Below are 8,784 nucleotides of genomic sequence, written 5' to 3' on the forward strand. Positions count from 1 at the left end.
TCAGAATTGTGTTGATATAAAGTTAGAATTGTGAGATATAAAGTCAGAATTGTTAGTTATAAAGTCAGAATTGAGAGATATAAAGTCAGAATTGAGAGATATAAAGTCAGAATTGTGAGTTATAAAGTCAGAATTGCGAGTTATAAAGTCAGAATTGCGAGTTATAAAGTCAGAATTGCGAGTTATAAAGTCAGAATTGTGAGGTATAAAGTCAGAATTGTGATATAAAGTCAGAATTGAGAGATATAAAGTCAGAATTGTGAGTTATAAAGTCAGAATTGCGAGTTATAAAGTCAGAATTGCGAGTTATAAAGTCAGAATTGAGAGATATAAAGTCAGGATTGTGTGTTATAAAGTCATAATTGCGTTATAAAGTCATAATTGCAATACAAAGTCAGAATTGTGAGTTATAAAGTCAGAATTGTGAGTTATAAAGTCAGAATTGTGAGTTATAAAGTCAGAATTGTGAGTTATAAAGTCAGAATTGAGAGTTATAAAGTCAGAATTGAGAGATATAAAGTCAGAGTTGTGAGATATAAAGTCAGAATTGTGAGATATAAAGTCAGAATTGTGAGTTATAAAGTCAGAATTGTGAGTTATAAAGTCAGAATTGAGAGTTATAAAGTCAGAATTGTGAGTTATAAAGTCAGAATTGTGAGTTATAAAGTCAGAATTGTGAGTTATAAAGTCAGAATTGAGAGATATAAAGTCAGAATTGTGAGTTATAAAGTCAGAATTGTGAGATATAAAGTCAGAATTGAGAGATATAAAGTCAGAGTTGTGAGATATAAAGTCAGAATTGTGAGTTATAAAGTCAGATTTGTGAGTTATAAAGTCAGAATTGAGAGTTATAAAGTCAGAATTGAGAGATATAAAGTCAGAATTGTGAGTTATAAAGTCAGAATTGAGAGATATAAAGTCAGAATTGTGAGTTATAAAGTCAGAATTGAGAGATATAAAGTCAGAATTGAGAGATATAAAGTCAGAATTGTGAGATATAAAGTCAGAATTGAGAGATATAAAGTCAGAGTTGTGAGTTATAAAGTCAGAATTGTGAGTTATAAAGTCAGAATTGAGAGATATAAAGTCAGAATTGAGAGATATAAAGTCAGAATTGAGAGATATAAAGTCAGAATTGTGAGTTATAAAGTCAGAATTGAGAGATATAAAGTCAGAATTGAGAGATATAAAGTCAGAATTGAGAGTTATAAAGTCAGAATTGTGAGATATAAAGTCAGAATTGAGAGATATAAAGTCAGAATTGAGAGATATAAAGTCAGAATTGAGAGATATAAAGTCAGAATTGTGAGATATAAAGTCAGAATTGAGAGATATAAAGTCAGAATTGAAAGATATAAAGTCAGAATTGTGAGTTATAAAGTCAGAATTGTGAGATATAAAGTCAGAATTGTGAGTTATAAAGTCAGAATTGAGAGATATAAAGTCAGAATTGAAAGATATAAAGTTAGAATTGTGAGTTATAAAGTCAGAGTTGTGAGATATAAAGTCAGAATTGTGAGTTATAAAGTCAGAATTGTGAGTTATAAAGTCAGAATTGAGAGATATAAAGTCAGAATTGAGAGATATAAAGTCAGAATTGAGAGATATAAAGTCAGAATTGTGAGTTATAAAGTCAGAATTGTGAGATATAAAGTCAGAATTGAGAGATATAAAGTCAGAATTGAGAGATATAAAGTCAGAATTGTGAGTTATAAAGTCAGAATTGAGAGATATAAAGTCAGAATTGAGAGATATAAAGTCAGAATTGTGAGTTATAAAGTCAGAATTGAGAGATATAAAGTCAGAATTGAGTTATAAAGTCAGAATTGAGAGATATAAAGTCAGAATTGTGAGTTATAAAGTCAGAATTGAGAGATATAAAGTCAGAATTGAGTTATAAAGTCAGAATTGAGAGATATAAAGTCAGAATTGTGAGTTATAAAGTCAGAATTGAGAGATATAAAGTCAGAATTGAGAGATATAAAGTCAGAATTGTGATATAAAGTCAGAATTGTGAGTTATAAAGTCAGAATTGTGATATAAAGTCAGAATTGAGAGATATAAAGTCAGAATTGTGAGTTATAAAGTCAGAATTGAGAGATATAAAGTCAGAATTGTGAGTTATAAAGTCAGAATTGAGAGATATAAAGTCAGAATTGAGAGATATAAAGTCAGAATTGTGATATAAAGTCAGAATTGTGAGTTATAAAGTCAGAATTGTGATATAAAGTCAGAATTGTGACTTATAAAGTCAGAATTGTGATATAAAGTCAGAATTGTGACTTATAAAGTCAGAATTGTGATATAAAGTCAGAATTGTGACTTATAAAGTCAGAATTGTGATATAAAGTCAGAATTGTGATATAAAGTCAGAATTGTGAGTTATAAAGTCAGAATTGTGATATAAAGTCAGAATTGTGAGTTATAAAGTCAGAATTGTGATATAAAGTCAGAATTGTGACTTATAAAGTCAGAATTGTGATATGAAGTCAGAATTGTGACTTATAAAGTCAGAATTGCATGATATACAGACCATAGACCATCTCAAACCTGGTCTAAAGTCTAAAGTCAATGGCGCAATATTTTTTTGTTAGAGCGCGTTGGTAGAAACAGTGTCCACAGTGCGCGTTGACTTGTGAGTTATAAAGTCAGAATTGTGAGTTATAAAGTCAGAATTGCGAGTTATAAAGTCAGAATTGAGAGATATAAAGTCAGAATTGAGAGATATAAAGTCAGAATTGTGAGATATAAAGTCAGAATTGAGAGATATAAAGTCAGAATTGAGAGATATAAAGTCAGAATTGTGAGTTATAAAGTCAGAATTGAGATATAAAGTCAGAATTGCGAGTTATAAAGTCAGAATTGTGAGATATAAAGTCAGAATTGTGATATAAAGTCAGAATTGAGATATAAAGTCAGAATTGTGAGTTATAAAGTCAGAATTGTGAGTTATAAAGTCAGAATTGTGAGTTATAAAGTCAGAATTGCGAGATATAAAGTCAGAATTGCGTGATATAAAGTCAGAATTGAGAGATATAAAGTCAGAATTGTGAAATATAAAGTCAGAATTGAGATATAAAGTCAGAATTGTGAGTTATAAAGTCAGAATTGTGAGTTATAAAGTCAGAATTGTGAGTTATAAAGTCAGAATTGAGAGATATAAAGTCAGACTTGTGAGATATAAAGTCAGAATTGTGATATAAAGTCAGAATTGTGATATAAAGTCAGAATTGAGAGATATAAAGTCAGAATTGTGAGATATAAAGTCAGAATTGTGATATAAAGTCAGAATTGTGATATAAAGTCAGAATTGAGAGATATAAAGTCAGAATTGCGAGTTATAAAGTCAGAATTGAGAGATATAAAGTCAGGATTGTGTGTTATAAAGTCATAATTGCGTTATAAAGTCAGAATTGCAATACAAAGTCAGAATTGTGAGTTATAAAGTCAGAATTGCGAGTTATAAAGTCAGAATTGCGAGTTATAAAGTCAGAATTGCGAGTTATAAAGTCAGAATTGTGTTGATATAAAGTCAGAATTGTGAGATATAAAGTCAGAATTGTTAGTTATAAAGTCAGAATTGAGAGATATAAAGTCAGAATTGAGAGATATAAAGTCAGAATTGTGTTGATATAAAGTTAGAATTGTGAGATATAAAGTCAGAATTGTTAGTTATAAAGTCAGAATTGAGAGATATAAAGTCAGAATTGAGAGATATAAAGTCAGAATTGTGAGTTATAAAGTCAGAATTGCGAGTTATAAAGTCAGAATTGCGAGTTATAAAGTCAGAATTGCGAGTTATAAAGTCAGAATTGTGAGGTATAAAGTCAGAATTGTGATATAAAGTCAGAATTGAGAGATATAAAGTCAGAATTGTGAGTTATAAAGTCAGAATTGCGAGTTATAAAGTCAGAATTGCGAGTTATAAAGTCAGAATTGAGAGATATAAAGTCAGGATTGTGTGTTATAAAGTCATAATTGCGTTATAAAGTCATAATTGCAATACAAAGTCAGAATTGTGAGTTATAAAGTCAGAATTGCGAGTTATAAAGTCAGAATTGCGAGTTATAAAGTCAGAATTGCGAGATATAAAGTCAGAATTGCGTGATATAAAGTCAGAATTGAGAGATATAAAGTCAGAATTGTGAGTTATAAAGTCAGAATTGTGATATAAAGTCAGAATTGTGAGTTATAAAGTCAGAATTGTGATATAAAGTCAGAATTGTGAGTTATAAAGTCAGAATTGAGATATAAAGTCAGAATTGAGTTATAAAGTCAGAATTGTGAGTTATAAAGTCAGAATTGCGATATAAAGTCAGAATTGAGAGATATAAAGTCAAAATTATGAGATAAAAAGTCAGAATTGTGACACAAAAAGTCACAATTACCTTGGCAGAAACAAGGTTCCAGAACTGCCAGAAACTAGATGTTACATTAATTCACTCTTACAAAAAAAAAAAAAAAAAAAAGGTTCAATGGGGTTCTATATAGAACTCGAAAGTTCTTGCCTCAATTTTAAAGAATGCTTTATGCCTAAAATGTTCTATTTACCTAAGGAGAAATGTCTTAAATGATTGCATAATACTTTTATGTCTAACAGATTATAAGAATTTTTCTAGTGATAAAGTATGTTTACAAACTGCTTAATTCATATTTTTTTTCAATTAAACATACTGAATCAATTTATATTAATCAAACTAAATTCATAAAATGGTGGGGAAGCTTGAAAGGTTCTATATAAGATGCACCTAATGGAACTTTTTCTTCCAAGAATCATCTGTCTTGTGCTCGCTTAATATACCGTGGCATTTTCACATTAATTACTTTATGTGGTGAGTACTATTACATACTATTACATGCTATCTGGGTCATTCCATTAGAGCGTATCATTAACCACCAGAATGACAAGTAACTTTAGCTCACTTTCACAGGCTGCTCCAGTTTTCATAGGAATTATGAGGGAGCTTAAAATTGTGATGTGACTTGAGTTTGAGATTTTGAATGCAAATAGAAATGCTCAGTGTACACGTGTGCATTTTAAGCCACTGAGACTCCACTGTAAACAACTGATGCCTTTGTGTTTGTGTTTGTCATGTGATTCCTGGAGTAGTTATTTCTGCCCGACACATTATAAGCGTGAAGGTTGTTTTTGACAAATACAGACTTATCTTTTATAGACGAAAAATAAATAACTCTATTGGACATAAACTGACATAAACACAAATTTGGGACACTACACTACTGGGAAACTACATTACTGTTTGGGGTTAGTAACATTTTTCATTTTGTTTTATAAATTAATTGATACATTTATTCTGTAAGGATGCATTAAACTGATTAAAAGTGATAGTAAAGACATTTATAAAGTTTTTTCTATCTCAAATAAGCGCTGTTATTTTGAACTTGACAATGAATTCATAGTTTTCACAAAAATATACTGTTTCAACTGATAATCAGAAATGTTTCTTGGTCATCAAATCATCAGATTAGAATGATTTCTGAAGGATCATGTGACACTGAAGACTGCAGTAATGACGCTGAAAATTCATAGAAATAAATTTTAAAAATATATATTTACATAGAATACAGTCATTTTAAACTGTAATAATATTTCACAATATTACTGTTTTTACTGTATTTTTGATCAAACAAATGCATACTCTGAGAGCATTAGAGACTTCTTTCAGACACATTAAAAGTCTCACCGACCCAAAACCTTTGTACAGTAGTGTATTTTATAAATACAAGCCGAATGAAGTTCATCATGTTTGCATGTGAGTATTTGTGTACATTTATTGCGTACAGTGAATATTTGCGTACAGTTGTTGTTGTGTAAATTTGACAGCATTTCTTTCTTTGTCTCTTCACATCTATCTGGGGACGACAGTGGCAGGGCGGTCACTTCCTGCGAGATCACAAAGAGAAAACACAACAACAAGCACACACACACACGCACGCACGCACACACACACACACACACACCTGTCACTAAACGTGATTCTTCAAACTCCTGTCTGAATTTTTTTCTAAACGACCTCATAGATGTTACAGACCGCTTGTTCCAGATCCAAATGTTTCTCTCCAGTGTCTGTGAGAGTCTGTATGGCTGGCAGTGGACAGAGATGCAGTCAGAGCCAGAGCTGCTGTTACATAACACAATCCAGCACTTCTGAACTCACTGCGTTCCAGCAGACTCATACTGAGATAACAGACACAATAGACTTGATTGGTGTTCATCATGAATGAATAAAAGAGACCATATATAGAAGAGAAAAATCACAAATGACATGTATATAATATCTCAACTGTTTCTTCTGGACAAACTGAGACTTCTGAATAAGTATCCTGATATTTCTACTGAGAAAATGAGTTTCAGAAGAGATCTAAACAATGTCTCAAACTCTGCTCATATTTGCCTTGGCAAGGTTATGGTTAGTTTGCAATCATGAGTCAGTGATTCCCACCAGGGAATAATGTTTCCATGAAAGAGTGTACATGGTCTGCAACAATGCTTAGGTGGTTTGTGTCAAAGTAACATCCACATGGATGGCAGGACGCAAGCTTTCCCAGCAGAACATTGCCCAAAACATCACACGCTTGCCTTCTTCCCATAGTGCATCCTGGTGCCATGTGTTCCCCAGGTAAGAGATGCACACACACCCAGCCATCCACGTGATGTAAAAGAAAACGTGATTCATCAGACCGGTCCACCTTCTTTCATTGCTCTGTGGTCCAGTTCTGATGCTTCACTGTTGTCTCTTTCGGCGGTGGACAGGGGTCAGCATGGGCACCCTGACTGGTCTGTGGCTCCATACAAAACAAACTGTGATCACTGTGTATTCTGACACCTTTCTATCAGAACCAGCATTACCTTCTTGAGCAATTTGAGCTACAGGAGCTCATCTGTTGGATCGGACCATACGGGCCAGACTTCGCTCCCCACGTGCATCAATGAGCCTCAGCTGCCCTTGACCCTGTCGCCGGTTCACCACTGTTCCTTCCTTGGACCACTTTTGATAGATACTGACCACTGCGGGAACACCCCACAAGAGCTGCAGTTTTGGAGATGCTCTGACCAAGTCGTCTATTCATCACAATTTGGCCCTTATCGAACTCACTCAAATCCTTACTCTTGCCCATTTTCCTTGCTTCTAACACAGGGGTGGGTAACGTTGATCCTGCAGAGTTTAGCTCCAAACCAAATTAAACACACCTGAAGCTAAACAAGATCTTCAGGATTACTAAAGCTACAGGCAGGTGAGTGTTTTTTTCAGGGTTGGAGCTAAACTCTGCAGGACAATGGCCCTCCAAGATCAACATTCCCCACCCCTGTTCTAACACATCAACTTTGAGGACAAAATGTTCACTTGCTAATATATGTGCCATGAAGAAGAGATAATCATATATATTTATATATACAGTACAGACCAAAAGTTAAGATTAGTCCAAAAACCAGTAAGATTTTTAGTGAAGTTCCTAAACGTAATTTAGGGAGGAGCGAGCCCATCTAATCTTCCAATCAACAGCCAGAGCATATAAGCAGCTGCTTACCTCTCTTCAGTCTCAGCTGTTTCAGCATCCGGTAGTGCCGTACTGAACAATGTCCAACACCACGGAAATTCCACCATCCCCCTTCAGACGACGAACTTTCCCCGAGACACCAACAGTCACATCTCGCGTAAGATCGGATCTCACAGATCCAAACACGGATGCTCTTTCTGAGTGCTCATACAGACCACGCTGCGGATAGCCACTCTCTCCTCCACGCTCAGGATCGCCCGTTTAACTGCGCCTCATCTGTCTTCTTCACAGACTTCATCTCTTCATTCTACCGCCGCTAATACACTGATTCTACCCATTTCAAATGGTCCGCCAACAGCCTACGTCAAGTCCTCTCCAGCTCTGGAATTAATTTCTCCCGCAGATCATCAAAAGCTAAACTCTACGATCTTCTTTAGTTCTAACAACAGTTCCAGCATGCCAACAAACACTTCAGCATCATAAAAGCAAGACTCAGAAGTTTCTCTTCTGACCTGATGTCCTGAACATAAACATTTACAGCACGCTTAATCCACAGTCCGTTGCCGCCGCACGCACTTCCTCGTCCGCCGTTTTTCCGCCCGATCAACAACAGCTGCCGCAAAAACAGTCCCGCTTTTCCAGCTCTTCCCATATGCAGCTCCACTCCTCAGGCAAGAACTATCAAAACTTACTCCTGTCTCCCGCACTTTACTTCCTTCTATGGATTATGAAATGAAGCCTCTTGAATCTTGAAGCTTTTAAAAATAAATACATTTACAGCAGCCATAAACCAGCCAGTGCAGCCAAAGAATATAGATGTACAGCTCAGTCATTCCATTAAGCAAATTAAAGCCTGGCAATGTTAAACGTGTAGATTTCTGATAATATATTTTCCATACTAATGTGTTGCAATAAACTTAAATATAACAATAAAAATACTAACAGAGTTTGATGCAAGTAAATCATGCTCTAATTATGATAGGGTTTTATACTGTCTTTATGGCAGAATGTACGATCATGTAATGTAATGTAATGTAATGTAATGTAATGTGTATATATATGTGTGTATATATATGTGTGTATATATATATATATATATATAGTAAATGGACTTTAAATTCCGTAAACCTGTAGAGTAGTGGTCTGGGTTCAACATTCTGAAACGCACAGCATTCATGTGACTGGAAAGATAGTTGAGACGTCTTTCATTTATCACCGCTCCTCTGAAAACATATGCATTCATTATAATTGAGCTGTGTATTC

General features: G+C 34.1%; 1 long non-coding RNA gene across 2 annotated transcripts in view; it reads right to left on the bottom strand.

Annotated features, from left to right (window-relative positions):
• LOC137009155 (uncharacterized) overlaps positions 1-8,052 on the bottom strand; it is a 30,230-nt gene extending 22,178 nt beyond the window's left edge. For both annotated transcript variants that reach the window (XR_010892849.1, XR_010892848.1), the window contains exons 1-3: positions 7,552-8,052; positions 6,054-6,199; positions 5,821-5,905 (exon numbers count right to left, since the gene is read on the bottom strand). This is a non-coding gene — a long non-coding RNA (uncharacterized lncRNA). The remainder of the gene's footprint in view (positions 1-5,820; positions 5,906-6,053; positions 6,200-7,551) is intronic.
• Positions 8,053-8,784: the final 732 nt, after the last annotated feature.

The sequence above is a fragment of the Chanodichthys erythropterus genome, chromosome 3, assembly GCF_024489055.1.
Source record: "Chanodichthys erythropterus isolate Z2021 chromosome 3, ASM2448905v1, whole genome shotgun sequence".
In the NCBI taxonomy this organism is placed as follows: Eukaryota; Metazoa; Chordata; class Actinopteri; order Cypriniformes; family Xenocyprididae; genus Chanodichthys; species Chanodichthys erythropterus.